General features: G+C 39.7%; 1 protein-coding gene across 2 annotated transcripts in view; it reads right to left on the reverse strand.

Moving 5' to 3' along the window:
* adcy7 (adenylate cyclase 7) overlaps positions 1–20778 on the reverse strand; it is a 59088-nt gene extending 38310 nt beyond the window's left edge. For both annotated transcript variants that reach the window (XM_008293407.1, XM_008293406.1), the window contains exon 1: positions 20676–20778. The gene's annotated coding sequence lies outside the window, so the exon portion shown is untranslated. The remainder of the gene's footprint in view (positions 1–20675) is intronic.
* Positions 20779–20984: the final 206 nt, after the last annotated feature.

Below are 20984 nucleotides of genomic sequence, written 5' to 3' on the forward strand. Positions count from 1 at the left end.
ACCAGTTAATCCAATTAATGCAGAGATTATTCAAAGTTTAATTGAGAATCAAATCTGCACGGACCTTTGGATCATAATTGCTATTTACACAATATTAATCTGTGGTACCCCTAGTATGTTCACAAGCACACACAAGGAGTCTGTTAAGTGGCAGAATGACATGTTTGGCCTGTTAGGAAACAAAGCAGGAGTAGGTGTCTGCAGGGCAAAATAAAAACACCGGACAATGCCCGATGCACAACTGGAAATTGTTGGAAAGAGTCTGTCAAGCTGCTAGATACAGTGCAGTGCAGAATATTTGGACAGGGACACAATCTCTATTGTTTTGGTTCTCTACTTAAGCATATTAGATTTTAAATTAATAGATGACTGACTGAGTCTTACTAAAGGCCAAAAGTTTTGAGAGATCTGAATTTCAGGAAAGCACAGGGGTTCATCATTTGAGACTTGACATTCTACAGTTGAATGCTGCCTGAAGATGGTCAATATATTCTCTTTATGCTAAGTAATCAGCTCATCTTATCTTAAGATCTGGTCAGATCTTCCCCAAACCTACAACCAATTCAAAGCCTTTTCATAAAGACCAAACAGGCAGGTCTCGTTCCAAAGCAAATCACTCTGCTTTTATGGTCGCCTTTGTGTTAGCATTCAATGAGCTTGGACAGAAAAGGGACAAAGAGTGACCTCTGGTAAAGAAAAGAGAACCACATTTCTCAGCCCATGCTGCACAGAGCCAAGGTTAAAGGTGATGTGGGTAAACCAAAGGAACTACACATCAACTGCAGTGCTGGCTTGCTTTAAGTATTTAGGTCAGAAAACATTTTTAAAAAATATATGCCCTTAAGAATCTTTTCAGTCAAAATGCAGAAATTACGTAAGTGTTCAAAACCACACTTAACTCACATGTAAGAGACAGGTTGCTGTTAGCAAAGACTCCATTCTGCAGTGTACCACTGTAGCTACACCATGCAATACCACAGACTTATGAATGCATATTAACTTATCAATACTAATAACATCAATTCCTCAGTGAGTTTCACAAGAGAAAAACCCTATCCCAGTCTGACTGGGTTGGGGGTACGACTATGCATGTGGTCTTCAAGGAGCTTGCCCATACACCATGACTGATGTATGTACAGCAATGCACAAAGCAGATTAGATTAGGCTCCCTGTTCTTTCCCATATCTCCTCCTCTCCACCCAGTACTGTCTACTGGTATTGAATTAACTGCATTCACCAGAAGGCGCTGCTGATACCTAACAATATTAACAGGCTGCTATTTCAGCACTGATTTAAGCTTTAAATGCCATTGCTTATAATAAATACAGGAAGTGCAAGCAAGAGCACCATGTGCTCGGAAGCTGGCCACTACTGCTCAAGCGCTTCACATTTACTTTTACAAAATGGGGCCAAGTCGAACCACCACAAGCAAAGCCATCAATTTTTCAGTTTGACACAAAGAGCAGTCCAGAGAGGGGTTTATTGATTTAAAGATACATAGAATTTAGATCTAAACACATCAGTAGTGGGTAAAATCCAATATTGAAATAGCATTGATTGAATTAGTCTAAGCCATTTCCTTCTCATATGCTGTTTGGATTTGAAAACACCTGCACTCACAAAGGAAAAATATGGTCCATCAAACAGCTATCTTTAGTATAATGTAAGAATAGTCACACAAAATGAGAAGAAGCTCAGAATAGGATTACATTATTCAATTAAATGAGTTATGGTTAAAACAAACAGTTATTTAATATTATTTGGTAGCCGGAGGTCCTACTACTAAGAAGCAGCAACTTGTTTAAGGGGGATTCTTTTTTATCTAAAAGATACAACCTTGACAAAAAAACAAAAAAAAGCATTTTACTTTAGCAGTTGTTACGATCTCCTCTTTAAATGTATAATCCTAAAGGTTTTCATGAAATCAATCTATTTTACTGAAGTACTCATTCAGTGTATTTACACTTAGTGATTACTGCTTCAAATAGCAGTTTATTGTTTGTGGCACTGAGTGGCAAAATCGACCATTCCCTACCTGGATTCAATTGCCTTTCTCTGTCACACAAATCAGTTTCTTTAGTTGTGAGGTAAATAAATACACCAGTGGGTTTTTCTGTTAAAGTAGTGGCTCAAGGACTGCAGTTTTAAATCTCAGTTGATGTTACCACAGCAACCTCGGGTGTCACCAAATCTACCCACACTGAAATCTTAAGGGGTACAACTTTAAAGAACACCAAACAGAAATGACTTGCTAACCTCCGTGCCTTTGGCTTTCTCTGTTGGGTGAATGTATTCTTTTCACAAATGGAGCTTATACTGACAAGACAACCTGAATAAAAGGTTCCACTTTCTCACAGTACATATTCTGAACTATATAAGAGCGTTTTTTAAACAAATGTTATTGTAGCATTTTTTTGTTTGTTTGTTTGTTTTAACATAGTTTAGTTCCAGCATATTCTTCTTTATGCTTTTAGCATATTTGAAAACACTGAAATGTACAATTACACTAAAAGACACAAAAGTTGAGCTTTAAGGGATGTTTTGTTTGCAAAAGATACAGAATTTGGAAACAAAACTGAGAAAACAAAATAGGGAAAGAATGTGCTGCTGCAGTGAGAGGGACCATTGTTTCCAGCTGGTGTAGCTAGCCACATCTCATGTCAGGTTTCAAAACTGGACACACTCCATCCTGTAACTCTGGAGCAGAAGGGCCTCTCTGTATGCCCAGCCTCTTTCACCACCACCACCAATAAGTAAACCATAATTATCCCTCAGTACGCCAGCCAGCTTATTGCCGGTATTACCATTCAAAGAGAAACCTCAACATCTGCAACCAGCATAGTAGAGATCTGTTTACACAGCTAAACAAAACCTAACACAGATATCATGCAGAGCTACTACACAGAAATGGGTGACAGCTTCAGATCAGCATGATGATGGTAATTTTCCAGGCGACCATAAAGCTCTGGCTGCTGACAGGGCCATCTGGTGCATGTTTGCTACAATCTACTGTCACAACTAGTGATGTTTTAACTGTGCTCATGATTCATAGCGTACGTGCACCCATAACTGTACTGGTTGACTTTCACCGTCAAACAGTGTGTTGCTAAGGTGGAAGACTTTCCTTTAAGACCAGAGGCTAATGAGTGAAACATCAACATGGTTTACACAGTAGCGTTTAAGTACATAAATTCAGAGTCAGTCTACAGTGCTCTTATATGAGATACCATTTGATGCCATAAAAGTAAGGATTAATTATTTTCCACAAGCACTTTCTTGGCATTAGAGGAAAACATATTCAATAACAGTCCTCATTACCGACTCTGTCTATTATCTTTGGGAAGCACAGACAATGGAGGCCACAGTGGGAATGGGCAAGACTGCAAGGGCTTTAACTACAATAAAAATTCTTGTAGTGCTCCAATATATACAGTTCTTCTGCTAGTCTGTGTGCATGGGTGTGTGTGTCTGTGTGTATGTGTGAGATGCCCTTATCGCCACCACACCCTCATCTGTCAACTGTGATGCCTGACCTGCATCCTGTGGCACAGTAACTTAAAAAAGTAGCCCCATAACGGAAACACATGAGATAATGTTGACATCTCCTTTTTTTGTGTGAGTCATTCTTGAGATATAAGGTAGGATACACAATGGAAAGCACATATTTCTCAGTGGAGTCACTAAGACTCATCACAGAACCTTTAACAGTTAAGGTTTACTCATACATGCAAATGATTAGCACTGATGCAGAAAGTTGCCTACAAATATAGTAAAATCCTTTCAAATGCAACTTTGTATTTTCTGCACTGCATGTATATATGCTGTGTCTGTAAATATATTTTAGATCCTCAATATTAGCTCATGAATGTTTTTTCAACAGGGTGAGGTCTTGTTCCACATTAAAAGCGCAGTTAGGTTAATGGGTCCTTGACAGCTGTGATTTACACACCGCAATGACAATGGAATTACATAATATCTATTACAATATCACAAGAAGAACGGGACACAACTGGATTGCTTTCAGATATGCGCTACGTGTATGTGTGTGTGTGTGTGTGTGTGTGTGTGTGTGTGTGTGTGTGTACTGTACAGCTTGCATTTGTTTTTTTATTGCGTATACCCTAGACTGATGGTAATCTTGTGACTAGAAACCATTTATTCAAAAGAAATTCAGCATATGTAACCTTCTGACGACTCAAAATTGAATTAGCGTATAATACAAAATTAACTCTGCTTCCATTGCCAAGCCATCCTTAAAATTGAAAATTTCAAAGTTAAAAGTAGGGGGGAAAAAACAACTTTTTAAAAAAAAATTATTATTGTGGTTTTACTAGTGAATTGGGCATTAAATAAAATAAATTAGCATTTCAGTACCCCCAAGAATTTATATCTGCAAAACACATATGTCCTGCTCTACTTTTTTTCATACAAGTATACTTTACATCATTTTGTTTTTGGTTACCATTTCCTTGTAATAATTCATTTGGAACACAGGATTTTGTGTGGTCACAGCATTACATTGGTATGTCAAAGGATACTGTACATTGCAGTTTACTTTTAATGTCCTCCATTATTCTTTCTACTGTGGAAAAGATACTGTTGTCTTCACAATAGTTTTCAGAGTACAGTGCTTCTACATGTGGATGACAAAAAAAAGGAAAACCCTGAATCCTTGGCCCCCACAGTGAGGCGATCTAGTGGTTCTTCTATGTTGCAGGGGGAATTTTTGTTGGTATGGTGTGGGTCCACTCGTTCCCCAGAGGAAACTGTCACTGCAAATCAATACTAAGTCATTCTGAGAGAATGCCTTTATCTTTTGACAAAACATTTCTATACCAATGGGAATGGTTCCTTCCAGGATGACACTGACCCTATTCAAAGTACACAAAGGGTTACAGAATGGCTCCACATGAATGAAAATTTTGTGAAACACGCACTATTGGTCTTCAGAGTCACTAGATCTCACAAATCAACTGAACACCTGTGGGAGCTTTTGAACCGACAGATTAGACAGCGCTCTCCATCACTATCACCACAACGCTACATTAAGGATTATGTTTTGGAAGAACATGGCGTTCATCCATCCAGTAAAGTTCCAGAGATTCTATGTTAAGGAACACTGAAGCTGTTCTGGTGGTGCATGGCGGCCCAACACCTTACTAAGGCCTTATATTGGTTTATATTTTACAATGTCATACATGAATTCTCTACCTCAGTGCCACAAAAAAAAGCAATCCAGTAAATCCAGCAAAATGGCAATCATATATGGATTCGGAGAAGTATAGTATTAGTGATGATGTCCTCAGTATTACATAGGATGAGACATATAAGACCACCAATTCTCACAGAGCTTTAACTGGAACCTAAAAAAGCAACTAACTCTCATACTGGCTGATCTAATGTTCCAATACAGTGGTGCATTAATATGACATTAGACTAAAGCGTTCAGATTGAGGGGATTAACATTCCCCAGGTCAATCCATGCACACAGACTATGACTTCATCCCCAATAATTTTTTAATTCTTCTTGTGTTAGAACATATAAAATGATAAGGCTGTGATTGCATTCCAACTTAGTGTTGCATATCATGTTCTCCTCTGTTTGTGCAGCCTACAAGGTCTTCAAAATATTATGTAAATCAGAGCTTGGCAAACAGGCCTGCCTATTGTGAGGCCATACCGGTCATCCTTTAGCTTAAGTAATTCTCACTTAACTCCCCTGAGATCTTAGAACAAAAAGATTAAACTTGACATTCTGATTTGATTTTTAATTAAAAATGTAGAGAGTTGAAATTGCCACATTTTGCTTCGAGTGCGCCTATAAACTGCATGTGTGCATTTGAACAGCACATACAGAGAGGACATTATTTCAGAGTGCAGGGTACGGTAAGGGCCACTACAGGTTTAGTGTCTTTCTGAAGACAAGTTGAAAGGGATAAAAATATTGACCAATGGAAAAATGACTGCACATGTAATGCTAAATCTGAGAGATTAAATCCAACCCAATGCCTGTTTATATAAGAGGACTTTACACACATGTAGTTATATTGAGTTATATACATGAGCAAAGGCAGCCATTACTGCAATCTGAACTCAGACAAAAAAAGACAAAGGACTAGCAATTGAAACGTAGGATACTCAACAACACAGGTCTGATTTGATTATTACAAAAGGCTTAGAACATAGTATTTGCACAAGAGGGAGAGTTCAATGTCTGCCAAACATACAGTGGATCTACTATGTTTTGGTGTTGTTTAGCAGGTAATGGCACACAATTTATTGCAAGTTGTCAGGTTGGTAGAAAAACAATGGATTTAGCCAATTATTCTGAATGTATCTACACAGGTGTTGATAGAAAAAGAAAAAAGAAAAATAAACAAAGGTTTGCAATAGTATAGTGCCAAAACTGAAGTTAGGTTAGAACTCAAACAAGTAACAAGACCAAGCAAGACTTTGTTTGCATTATAAGGAAAAAGACTTTTTTTTTTTACTTAGTATTGAGTAACAGGGCATCAGATATTTGCATTTGTTTCAGTCATTGCAGAAATCAGTGAAAGATCATGTTCATGTTAATCCTGTTGGATTAATTGCATTTCAAAATCAACAAATTAATCAACAAATTCTAACTTTTGCATAGGTCTGTACTGCTCATCCTTTTGGCACCTTGCATTCAGTAGCAGGTGTTCAGCTGTTTCATACACGTGTGACTTGAACAAACTTGTTCTTGGATTCTGTTGTCACCATCAGCCTGCCTCAACTTGTTCCTTGCTCGTGTGTGTCAGTTTATTTACTAAGTTGTTTCATTTTCTTTAAATAAAAAAAGTAACTGCAGACAGCTTCAAAGATCAATTTATATTTATTTAATGCGCAATTGTGTCAGTTCACCTCAACTTAGCAGATGAGAAGCCTCTTACAAAATCTGTTCACCGTGTATTATTTATGCAGTGGTTGTGGACAAAGGATACACTAGCTCAATATTCAAAACATCTGTGCACAAAAGGGTGGGATCTGGAAGGAGCAGGACTAACTGGACTTATATACATAGCTATGCATATTTAAAATTATTTGTATATAGTGTTGGCTTTCTGAGCTTTGTGAGTTAATGTGGATATGAGAATATGCATATAGTGGATTAAAATGGCTAAACTGAATTAAAAGTACCTATTTCTTTAGTGGAGGCTACACATGACAACAGGGGATGCATGCAGGGAGGAGTCAGCCTGGCTGCAAAGACTCCAACAGCAGACTGGCTCTGGCCCAAACACTGAGGACCAATGAGTGCAAACACACCCTGTCTCTGCACACTTCCACACAATATACAATACAGGCAAATCCCAAAAACTTGGCTCAGGCACAAAAGGATCTCATTACCTCAAATGCCTCCAGGGAGGTATGGATAACTGAAATGGATGGAGACTGGGGATTTAACTAATAGCATCCTTGTCTAGTGTCTTCATTTACACTACCTTTTCTAATTTTTGCTGCTGCACTAGCCTCTTCATACCACTGACATATGATTGGTGTTGAGTTGCGTAGCCAACATAGCTCTTACAGGAGGGGTGTGGTGACAACGTGTGGAGCAACACTCTCCCCACTCTCAAAACACTACCGTCAAGGTCGCCCTCAGCCAAGCACTTAAAAGCCTAAATGCACCAGCAGTGTCCAGTGACTATCAGTATAAAACTTTGATTGGTAGTACAGTAGCTCAGTAACTAGCAGTGTTGAATCACAGTGTTTGTCTTCTGGCATGGCAGGAATTCCATGCAGACATGATAGGCAGGAATACTCCTGCCATTGCCCTTCATCAGGGAACAACCATCAGAACCGGAGCTGGTCCACTGGTATGAGCTATGGCTGCTGGACAATTCTCATTAGGATCAGTCAAATAGATTTGAAAACCTCCATAGAGAAAAGTAGAATATTCTAAACTGAGTAAGCCAAACATTTAATGGCCAACTGTCTCAGCACAAAGCTGATCAAATGACTCCCTGCTGTAGAGTGGATGAATACCTGTGCTGAGAAAAATAATACATGTGTAATAGAGAAAAGAAATGCTGACTGCATGTGCTATAAGTGCTACATGGCACGGCACATTCTGCTAAGCCTTCAATTACAGCTGTGCAGCAACAGAGAGGTCAGCCTGTAGGAGTGACGCATAAAGAGCACAGAAGGATCTTATTACCTCAAATGCCTCCAGGGAGGTATAGATGACCGAAGTGGATCGAGACTGAGGATTTAACTAATAGCATCCTTGTCTAGTGTCTTCATTAGCACTCATTTTTTTCCCTAGTTTTTGCTCCTGCACGAGCCTCTCTATACAACTGACATATGATTTGTGTTTAGTTGAGCCTCTGCACTCCACCTCATGATCAGCTTTACATTGGCTCTGCCACTGGCACACTACCCTTAGTAACTGTCAATGAAGACTTTGTCTATGGCAGCCTTACAGTATGATGCAGGGCTAGAATTACATGTTTTGTAAAAGCCACCCCCTATGTTTTGCCACTGCAAGCCAAGGAATGTGCAGGAAAGCATCGCTGTTGAACAGCCACACAGTCAGGAATGTATTCAGGCAGCAGCACCCGTCCTGGGGTTTCTGCGGTTGAGTGGGAAGAAAAGTTTTTGGCTGAGTTGGGTGAAGGCGAGGTTACTCCTACTAAGCATCTGTCTGCTGTGCAGGACCTTTCAAAGGAACTGGCTTAAGATGACTACAGTTTCACTTGAGCCCCTCCCAAATATGAGTCACAGTCTCACTCTGTGCTGCATATAGACAAAATCATTCAGGTGTGAAGGACTCTGCTTGTGTCATGTATGACTCCAACCAGAACAAGAAATGATTGTTTTGTCTGCCTACGTAATGGGGGCAATCTACAGTTACTGTTCACTCTAAAAAAGAGCTCATGAATGGATCATGTTACCATGTAGTTTGCAGAAAGGAGCTCATTCCTCAGAAACAATGTAGACTCAAACTACAGCTTGAGTTTATTCTTTTTTCAGATTCTTAGTCCTTATACTTAAGATCACCTTTATTTACTTAAATGCTGACAAATCCAAATGTCTGTCCTAGCTACATAAATAAGTTTGAGGACTTCCTTCTGTTTGTTTCAAATCCTCACTGCCTCAACATATGACTTGGGGTGCTTTTTTAAGATTACTTGAAAAAAAAAAAAAGCTTTCGCATAATCAACAAGGAAATTAGTCACTAGCAACATTCCTACTTCTTGTGACATTTTCCACAGTTTTACTGTCCATTGGCTGGTTTTAATCAGTTTTCAGTACACCGTAATTCAGACCTTTGGCTGATTGAACCAGCAGACACTGAAAGGATCCATTCGGTAAGTAAATATTAAGTTTCTTATTGGTTTTTATGCACTTTATCTGCAACTTTAGCCTCAGATATAATGTGTGCAGTAAACGCTAGAAGTTGATGCAGTCTATTTCTGTGTATTGACCAGAGAAGAGAGTTAGCATCCAGTAAATATTAGCTTTAATGTGAATTAGGAATGCTAACAAAGCTAGCCGACCAGTCGTAGCCTGGTTACAGTTAAACGTAGCAGCATTAAGTTAAGGATGTTTGTTGTGTTTCATGTAATCAGGCTGAAGTGCGTTGTGTTACTGTAATGTGCTGCATTGAGTTAAAAAAACTGTCCATGGAGATGCTGGTTCACGTTAATTTGACGTGACTAAAACAGTACTTTATGGTTCTATCAGTAGCCTTGGATATCTGTTGTCTGATGTTCAACTAGATAAAACTGTTTATCTACACTCTGATCTTTAACATGCTTTTCTTTTTCTTTTCTACAGCTGGTTGTCTAATGACTGATGCACATGTTGCAATATTCCTTACTGCAGTGTAGAGTGAAAGAATAAACACCCAGAACAATACCAAAAGTAGTGACAGTTAAATCTAACATTTAAAATGCAGCACAGAGAGGCTGAAGAAAAAAATTTTCTCTCCTAAGTGTGAAGCAACTACAGGCCTTTCTTTCTTTAAGTGCTTGGAAAACTATACATGAAATAAGAAATGTTTCCAGGGTTAATTTAAATGAACCTCTGCTGTCGTTTGCTGATACTGTGATGTCTCTCTTCACCTCAGGTGTCTCATATTCACTGTGAGCAGCTTCTGGGCAAATATTACTGTCTACTTGCTTTTTGCTTTATTTAAAATCATCATTGTGCATGAAATTCCAAATCAACATGAAACACCTAGCATTGAGAAATTGTGTCCTCATGCACACTCACGACTTGCATCACACAGGCTTCATGTCAAAAAACAACTTGGGGAATCTTTTAGTCAGTATACTGTCAGCTGTTGGCAAACAATGCGTTGAATTGCATTTGCTACACAGTGTTGTGTAACTGATTTCCCTATAGATATGTCATCACAAGATTAGAATCACACTGTCCTAATTATCTTTACATGTTGTATTTAGCAGGTATGCACAGCAAAACAGTCGGTCTGTTGTGTTTGACTGTTAGGCAGACTATAGCAGACTGCCACATGTTGTAAGCCTTTAAGTCCAAAAAAAGAAAAAACAGGTAACAGGGAAAACACATTTTCATTTTTTTATCTCTCACACTTTTTGCTCTCTTCACCTTTCTACTTTCCTTTCTGTTTACCTGTTCATTTCCAAATCTGAATGCATTTCTACAGATCTCAAACGTCAAACAAGTGCACAGGTTTTCAATGCTCTGAGAGCTCTCGAGTGAAGGCCGACCATACCCTGAAACATACAGTCGACCGCACACCATCTCACTTCCTTGGCAACCGTGACTCATTTCCCTAACAACTCTGCAAGGACAGCTTCATAAAAAGGGAACCTGCAGCCACTGCACAATTAGTCACAGATGGATGCTGTTATGAAAGCAATCCCTGATTTTAAGTTATGTTAGGACAAACAGCGATCCAGTTATGATAGATGAGCACAGATGCAGATAAGAAGCAAATATTTATTATTGATTGATGGGCACGTGGTTGCTGCCCTCTAGAAGAGTAGTAAGTGATCCTTAAAGGCTATAAACGTCAAATCCATTTCTTATATACTGACAAATGGTAGAGATGTAGCCGCAAATGCACAACACAAATCATTATTGTGACAAAAGGTATCAACTTGAAGGTAAGCTGGCATCACAGTATAGACTAAAAAAACATAATTCAGTAATGGAATAGCATTATTTTGACAATGTGACATCTGAGCCTAAAGCTTTGGGTTGCTCCACTGGGCCACTTCGTTCCAGCAGCAACAGCAGGGGCCCGTGTGACGGTTTCACAAAAGAAACAGAGAACGTGTGTGTGTGTGTGTGTGTGTGTGTGTGTGTGTGTGTGTGTGTGCGCGCGCGCAGCATTAGTGGTGGCTCCTATTACATTTTCATTTTCCAACTACTTGCGTGATCAAACATTTGTAGTGTAAGAGATATATCTATTGTTACTCATTCTTGAATGTAGTCTTAATAGACAAGTAGACAAGCAGCAGTAGTGGAGCAGGAGAGAGAAGACAGAAAACAAAGCCCAAGCACAGGCTGAGATGCAAAATAGACGACACAAGGTTCAATGATTCTACCACAATCATCGTTGTGAGTTTCAACCATCAGCGTAATTTAAGTAATTTGTCTTCTGTGTCAAGACTAAACCAGTCACCAACCAAAACAATACAGTCCTAAATGGTGTGATATCAGTAAAGTGCATACATGATATTGTTTAACATCTCAGTAATACCTTACAGCAAATGAGACAATATGTATACTAAATAACTTTGAAAAACACTGCTAACTGAGGATAAAGGGCTCACTTGAGGCGAGTAAAGACACAATTTGTGTTTTGCTCATAAATCTTGACATGCTACAGTGTGTGAGAACTGACATTTCTGACATTTGTATCCCTACAGTTGAAGTTTGCTTTCTGAGTGATTCTCCTCAAAGACTGCACCACTATTGCTGCCTGGAGGACACAAGAACGCACATCAAACTCAAACACCTAGGGCATACTTCTGTTGCATCAGAACAATCTGGCAACCTTTGCCGTTTCATTTCCAAAACTGGATAAATCTCCATTATTTAATAAAGTTAGACTTTTTTTTCTCTACAGTGATAATATGGATGTGTAAGGTGAATGAGGGCAGGAGTTGGTGGTATTTGTGGTTGCAGAGTCTGGGTCTTGAAGATTATTGAGTTCTACTTGAAAATAAAACAAAATTGCTTGAATAATGTTAATTTTGGTAGATAATGCTCATCCATGGCATCTAAGTAATGGCATGACTAAATATGTCTCTTTGCTTAATGTATATACACATATACAACATACACTGAATAATAAGTCCTATTTTGTGCAGTAGGGATCAACCAATATGTGTGTTGTTGTTTGTTTTTTTAGGGCCAATGCCAATAATTGGTAATCAAGAAAGGTCGATAATACATATTTGGAACAGCTATACATTAAATGTAATGTTTTAACAGCATGTGTTTTCATTATCTTTCACTGTTCCATCACTTTTATTGCCCACTAAGGTCTATATCTTAAGGCACTATTAATTTGTGTTTTCCAGACTCTCTTTCAGGGTAGGGCAGCACTGTGACTCGGTGGGTAGCACTGTCGCCTCACAACTACAAGATCCCTGGTTCACTTCCTGGCCTGAGAGCTTTCTGTGTTGAGTTTGCATGCTCTCCCTGTGCCTGCGTGGGTTCTCACCGGATTCTCTGGCTTCCTCCCACAGTCCAAAGACATGATGAGGTTGATTGGTAATTCTAAATTGTCCATCGGCGTGAATGTGATTGTGCTTGTTTGTCTCTCTGTGTAGCTCTGCGATAGACTGGCGATCTGTCCAGAGCGCCCCCTGCCTTTGCCCTGAGTCAGCTGGGATAGGCTCCAGTCCCCCCCGCGACCCTACAGAGGATTAAGCGGTGTATAGATGATGGATAGATGTATAGATAATGGATGTATGTAAAGCTAATAGATGGATGTTTCAGGGTAATTTATGGCTGCCGTCTAACTTAGCCACTAGCTGTGAGGGTAGCCTTAGCCACAGTGAGAGTAGCTAATTTCCTGGCTTGTGGCAATGGTTTGTGTTTCTTGTTCAGTTTTTGGCAGCCTCTGCTTGAGACACATTTCTGAGACCACAAAGTGAATACAGACAGAGAGAGGTGGCTACATCAGACCTGAAGTAGCACATTTAACTCATCAATAATCAGTCAATAAATGAAGTTTGAATTGTGCAGCCCTACTGCCTTTACCCAGTTGCAATCCCAGCTTTTATCTAGGGATCTCCACTCTATTCATTTGACAGGTCATCTACCAGCTCTTCTTTTCATACAGAGAGCCAATCCTGGCTAATCACTCATTAACCAGCCAAGCACAATGAGTGGCTTGTTGAAACAGCAAAGTGCCGAAAGCCTCCCTGTGGCAGGCAAATACGACACACTTTTGAAAGACTGCACATGCGCATACAATAACAACACAAAACAGCATACACCAAGTGCAGCCCTGTGTCCTAACTAAACAACTACAAAATGTCACACTTGGTAAGCACTACATGAAAAGTTTATCTTTAGAGTAAATATAAAATCACTATAAGACAAATAGCATTAGTAAAATCTCCACAAATATTAACTGACTCACGAACCTCACTAAAAATCCTTCTAAAATCTTCCATACAGGCTATAAGAGTTACAAAGAATACTGATGCCTTGGAGCTGTTTATTGGTTATACTGCACATTCTCCTCTCCATTCAGTGTCCTTAGTTACTAATGTCTTTCACAGGTAAGTTTTTCATTTCTAAAGTGAGTTCTGCAAAATCTGCGTCTCAATGGCACTTCTCCAGATGAGGTGCTCTCATAAGCATTACATAATGTCCTTGAACCACAGCAAGCACAATATACTGAAAATGAAATGGGGAAAAAAGAGAGAGAGCAAGACACCCACACATCTGCACCATCCACACTCAACAAGCATTCACAGGAGGCATGCACTGGCTCATGTTGGCTGCAGGGTATTCCAACGTTCGACACAGTATACCATCAAGAAGTTAGACACACAAGGTCATTCTGTATGTATTCATGTGACCTCAAAACATTCTGCTGTCAACAAGTTATCCAGCACCAGTTCATTATAGGCATTTTAGACAAGATCTAGGAGTCTGAATATACGATTGTTTCTATATTTTTGGTCATAAATAATTCACTTAATGATTCACTTTAAGGGCTGCAAGGTGGCTAGGTGGTTAGCATCGTTGCTAGAAGGTCACCAGTTCGCATCCCGGTGAGGACACCCAAGATCTTTATACATGGAGTTTGCATGTTCTCCCCGTGCAGCGTGGGTTCTCTACGGGTTCTCGAGCTTCCTCCCACACAGTCCAAAAACATGTTAAGGTTAATTGGTGATTCTAAATTGTCCGTAGGTGTGAATGTGAGTGTGCTTGGTTGTCTGTCTCTAAGTGTAGCCCTGTGATAGACTGGTGATCTGTCCAGGGTGTCCCCTGCCTTCACCCTAAGTCAGCTGGGATAGACTCCAGCCCCCCTGCGACCCTAGTGAGGATTAAGCGGTGTATAGATGATGGATAGATAATGGATGGATGGATTCATTTTGAGTTTCTGCATACATCAAAAGACATTTTATCACCTAACTACTAAAGACAGATTGGAATGAGTTTTTTCACAAAAGTTTATTAATTGAAATATTCGACAAATAGGACAAGCTTTTATTTAATGGCTCTCCATGGCATCCCATCGCACTGATCTTTTACAAACAACAACAGTAAGCGGACACTACCTTCTATAAGTATGGCGACCCACATTAGGCTTTCTTTTTCTCTTTAAAACCATTGCTCTCCCATCAATGATGCTCCAGCTGCTGCTCTAGTTATTGCTTAAGGAGTAGAGTCTGAAGAAGCTTTTCAAGAGAAATCTTGTATTTTGCAGATTTGCAAATACTTCAGCCTAAGGATGTTTCTTTTATTTAATTTACATTAATGAATATATGAAATACAGGTCACATATGAACTAGAGGATACCAGGTGTCCAGGTGTAGTAGAGTGTTCTTCAGGTTGTCTTAACACCTTTTCCCTTTAATGATTTTAAGCTTGCATTTACTTTGGTTTGGCTGCACTTCCTTGAAACTGTGCCATTACAATGACCAAACTGATTAAGTCTGCGGGGACTGACAGTTCCTGTAATGATCCTTTTTATTATTCACATGCAATTTGTCAAACCATAAAATTATATTTCCGGCTCACACTACCATAAAACGTAATACAGACACTGTAACAGTCATGCATAATGTAATTTGGAGCAGCCGTACGTCAAACTCTATTGCAATTAAAAAGGAAGCCTTGAACATAACATTTGTTAGACCTGGGAAAGAATGGACACAGGTCTTGTCTAGTAACATGGTGTTGGCAAATTGGTGGGAATCATTCTAAAATGACTTTAATCACATAAAGAAGTACATGTGACTTTGCAAAAAGAACAGACCACCAGACAGTCAGCATGTGTTATCCGTCTAGTAAAGGGTTCTATAATGAAACTAAGTGAACAGTTGTACTAAAATGTGTGGAGGTAAGTCTTAATTGTGTTTTTATTAAGTTTACATCACTAACTTTAGCAGCATGAATTCACATGGTTTGTAGTCTTGTCTTTACAACTGTCAAGGATCTAGGATAAGAAAAATAAGCATTAAACATAGAAAAAAATAGAAGTGCTTGCTCATGGATTCCATTGGACATTTAAACAGAGAAACTGAGTCTCCTGCAGAGTTGATGACGTCAAGGACAGAAACCTTTGAACCTTGTATGACTTTCGAGAACTGGTCCCAGTGGCATCCAGCTCATTTTCATTGTTTTCCTACAGCAGGGAGCATCCTACGATTTCACAGCACACCATATGCAAAGTGATCTCGGTAGTGAAAGATGGACAGATTCATCGCCAAAAGTGAAAGTCATCTCCATCACACGCTCTATGGCCTCACGTGCTTCGACTAGAAAGTACTGAGATGATGTTAGGTTCACTTTAAATAGATCAAACATGCTTAAGCAGTGTGAAAACAATCTGGAGAGCTTGGTGGTTCCGGTGTGCATGACAGTAAGTGGCCTGAATCACTGACCAATGATCTGATGACCACTGTTTTTGCTCTGTTTTTTATAGCTGTGTTTACATGTATGCCTTAAAAACCTCTGACGTGACACCTGTTGTGAAACGTGTATTATGAATACATTATGTCATAAATAATTTAGATATGACATTTGAAGCTAAAAGCTGACCATTGTGTTTCCTTAAACAACTTCACTTTAGCACTGCAAAAATCACTTTATGCAGCAAGTTTGTATGTCTCTCAAGGAAAAGCAGCATAGGAAAACAGAAAGATGAGCATTTAGAACATGCATGGCAAAGGCTGTGCCGAAAAAGGATTAGTGCTGATATCTAGCTGGAAGCACCAGAGTTGGAGTTAATGAGTCCGATTAGTCCCCAGTGTGTGTTCAGGGATTAGCACTGTCCATCTAGAAGAGCCCTCCTCATTTCAAGCCTGAAGGGGAGACAGCAGAGAGTCTGCTTGGAAGTGGATGAGAGAAAGTGAGGATGAAAAATGAGAATAGGAAGATGGGAGAAAGGGGTGAAACTGGAGAATTCATCAGCTTGGTGAGTGGCTAGAAGCATTTGGAAAACATCATGAGGTCTAATAACAGAAAATGCTCATTAAGTGAGCAACCCTGTCTGGCTGTGTGAGTGTGTTTATCGAGGGGAGAACAGGATGGTGTTTCTCTACTAAAACAAAGATAGGAATAAAGAATTCAACTTTAAAGAAGGACAGTAGGTTTATTTATCCTGATGCACATCTCTTCTCAACAGTCTAAAATACAGATCACACATGTACTTCAAAAATAATAGTGTTTGGGAGGTAATAGGGTTTACTGCATTAGTACTGCACAAATCAGATATGGTCTTGTGATTTGCTATAGTTAGAACTGCATCTGTTGTTGGAAAAGAAACCATTCTTCAAAACGGTATACCAGAAACGAGAACAAGAAAGATTCTGAAAGTCGTACAAAAGAAGAGCGCAAGCCCATTTCTAAAGAAAGCCTGCAAGACTCACATTTGCATTTCCTGTGGAGGTTCCCCATATTTCCTGTCAAGGTCACTGTCACTGTCAAGCAGAGAGTCAGCACAATTCTGTTTAGCACTGATGATAGAGCATAGAAACAAATTTGACCACTAATGGGTTTGTTTTTTCATTTCGAACAAAAGGAGTCAACCTAACAGTCAACCTAAAGAGAGCAAACACTTGTTTCATTTGTTCAGAATAGAAAAGCAGCAGTCGGTCAGGAACCAGCCAAAGCCTGGTAAGATTCATGAAACTGATGCGCAATTGTCCCCCAAAATCAAAAACATCTGATCCTTTTTGCACCACCGCATCACTGTCTGACTATGGACAGAACACATCAGTACACCCAACTAATATAGAATCTGAACATTAAACATTCTCTAAAAGAAATGCTCAGTTTTGGACAACCCTCACTGACAAACCCCTGAAAGTACTTAAACATCCCTTAGGAAACCTTCTTTACGCTGGCTATATGGTCAGCTGAGGCCGCCTAATAGAGGAAAAAGATACACAAAACAACTCTACCAATGCTTATTAAGAGACTAGTTACAAAACAACACTGAGGAAAGACTCTGACTCTGTCGTCACTCTAAACAGTACAGATCTGTTCTGGGGTTTTTTGTTTGTGTGCACGTATGTGTCTACACTGCACAACCCACAACAGATGGTCCCTGTCCAGCTCCATCAAACTGTAAAATCAATGTAATAACATGCACAAACACAACAAGGTTCCCATCGTGTCAAAATGAGATACATCACAGCATCACAATGGATAATTGGACACCAACGGCAAATGCCAATGTATGTGTCACAATTTAGATTACAGCCTTCTATGAAACGGCACCGGCATTGTAGCAGTGCACTGATCCGCTGATCCATGACCAAGAATTTAACCCTAACCTACTGTAGAGCTATCATGTAGTCTTATACATCCATTATACACAAATGATCTCCATACATCAAAACAATGCGCTGTGTCCTCTACCATTTAATTTCTGACCAGATTTCTCTCTGACATTGACAAACCAGTTTTGTTATGCTCACCACTCAAGTACATTTGATTTTATGACCTTATGGTCACTAAATTAAAGTGATGAAAAACAACGACTGGTCACCCAGCAAGCTACCTCCATTTACTAGAATTGACAAAGGGATTAACTTTGTAATCAACCAAATGATACTGAAATGATACCAACCACACACAAGCCCTCATCTTTTTGCAGTTGGGGCCACTGTGTCGGCTCTTTATATCAGCAGAAACATGAAGCCAAATGTATCTTTGTGCTCTGTAGTACAATCGCAGGAATGCATTTATCATCCATTCCCTGGGTTCGCACATTTTTTATACTCCCATTCTATTCAAACAAGGAATTCAGCTTGCAGTGCAAACAACAATAGCCATTAGGGTTAAGCAAACAGCTTTAATCAGCAGAACACCACTTACATTTTTTAGAAAAGAAACAAAATGTGATATCTTTTCACAAAACACTTGTACAGCTACAGCTCCTATTACCATGTAAAAGAAACTTCAAGACTGCCCTTTATCCAGTGTATAAACTACATGACAATACCTGGAAAAGAGTACATTACAACCTCAGGTCAGGAAAAGTTACAGCGAAGGAATTACACAGAAGACTTGGGAAAGACCACAATGGCATGTGATACTGTTTACATATTCTCCCCCAAATTATTTGTAATGCATTATCACAAGGAGGAATTGTAGTCAAAGCCAGTATATGGTATGGTGACATGAGTATGTAAGCTGTTTGATTGACATATTCTACTAATTGCATGTAAACTGATTTTGTTGAGCACTGACCAGCCACTGTAATCATTGTCCTTAAAATGTTAGTAGGAAGAGTTAGGATCTCTGCTTTCACATGAGCACGTCATCTCTGCTGCAGTTTTACACATGGGCAAAATTATAAATGTGTGGGCTTCATAAAAACATGAGATGTGAGGTTGACATTAAGCATCAGTAACTGTTCATTAACGGCTCATAAACTTAACAAAATATTTATTTTATACCAATGAAAGTATGGCTCTCAACACACACTGTGACTCACCGACACTTTACCATACATCTCAACCAATTAAGGACCATTCCTTGAACAGACAATAGTGGTAGATGTACACTACTCAGCGTTATTTCTCTGTGTTGTAAGCACTGTTAACAAAAACCAATTCAAATTCCTGTTATTGGGATTGTGGGAGAAATCTGAATATCTCAAAAACTTAACAATCATTTAAGTTTCAGAATTTTCTACTTTGATTTCCTTAAAAATGACTCTTGTTGCTTTCATCTAACAGTATGGCTGCACAGCTATGCGGTGGTACTTGGCCACGATTCAAAAGGTGCACATGACATCCATATCAAGTTCACATTAGATTAAGAACGTATAACCTGTGTATGACTTGTTTTAGTCAAATTATGCTGAATTTCACAAACACAAAGCCAACTAAGAAGCAGGACCGCAATTTAACCAGCTGCAATAAAACAGAAATCCTCCATAATCTTGTGACATTTCTATTGTTCAAAATCTTCCGCTTCATGTGGCAGCTTTTACAAGGAGACCAAAATCAGCAGCACAGGCACTCTGACAGAGGCACCAGTCCTGCGAAGCCAATGAGCACACTGTTCTAGGAAGAGATATGAAGAGATAAACTCCTTCAAGTCAGCGTCAGACAACACAGTAGCCCTTCTGCATACTTGCAAAAGGAAAGAAAAAAAACATTTCCTGTCCTGAAAATGTTTTGGGGTCAGGTTTAGTTAGAAGAACACTAGGTCACTGGCAAAAGACAACACAAGCTGACTGATAGACTTGTATAGACTTCAGTTTAAGTCCATCCCAAAAGAATTAACAGAAAGAAAAACTCACACTTGGATGAATGCACTGAAGCAAAGAAATTCACTGCTTCAGCAACACTGCCATAGTTAATTCCGGTCAATCAGGGACTGTCTATCTTTTGATAAGCAGTCACACAGTTGTAATAAATTCGTAACAGACCGACAAACCGGTGAAAATCATTAGAAGAAGGGACATTTACGAAGCATTTTCAGCTCATGTCGGAGAGCTTTGGCTGTGATGTTGGCTCGTAGTCATCTACAATAACGAAATCCTCATCAAATTCTCAGCGAGTTCGCACACGTATTCAGATTTGAACCTCCAACTCAACAGTTGCTCAGCTCAAGGCAGTAGCCTCGTAAGCTAGCTCAAGTAACCCCGAAATGCACCGACTCAACTTACAGTGAAATGACAACAGCAGACAGGTAAGAAGAAAAAAAAAACGGAAACCGTGAAAGAAGTCAATTTAAAAAATAAATAAACAAACAAAAACTTCAAACGTACATATTTTTTTTGTACAGACGTCGACTCGAAGTCTTCTGGGAACCGAAAGGCCTTGACAGATGTTGAAAGTTTTGGGCTGAGACAAACCGTCCAGTAGCTGTTTTTGTTTTAGCAACAATTAACCTTTTTCCTCCGAGCGGGGTGGCAGCAGCCGGAGTCGGGAGGGGACACACAGGTTGGAAAGCTTTCACAAAAGGAGACGTTTGTTCGTTAACTAAACACCGGTTTAGCATCTTACCTGAGCGGCGGCAGCAGCATCGTCCGGGAGATAAATCAGCACTAATGACGGGGAGAGGAGCGGGCTGTGAGCGCGTGCTCTGTTCCCCGCGCTCCTCTTCTCCTCAACCGTCCGTGCGCGCGCTGCTCCGGGCGAGAACGCCCCTCCCTCCCGTCACTCACACCCACGCGCCTGCCGACGCTCGCACACACGCGCTCCTTACTTCGTTGTATGCGGCCTCACTTCTGTTTCTTTATTATGCAATCGGACAGATCGGGGCTGCTTTCAAAAACACAGATTAATGAGCAAAACTAAAGACGATGCCCATAA

This window comes from Stegastes partitus, unplaced genomic scaffold (assembly GCF_000690725.1).
Source record: "Stegastes partitus isolate 25-593 unplaced genomic scaffold, Stegastes_partitus-1.0.2 Scaffold884, whole genome shotgun sequence".
Classification (NCBI taxonomy): Eukaryota; Metazoa; Chordata; class Actinopteri; family Pomacentridae; genus Stegastes; species Stegastes partitus.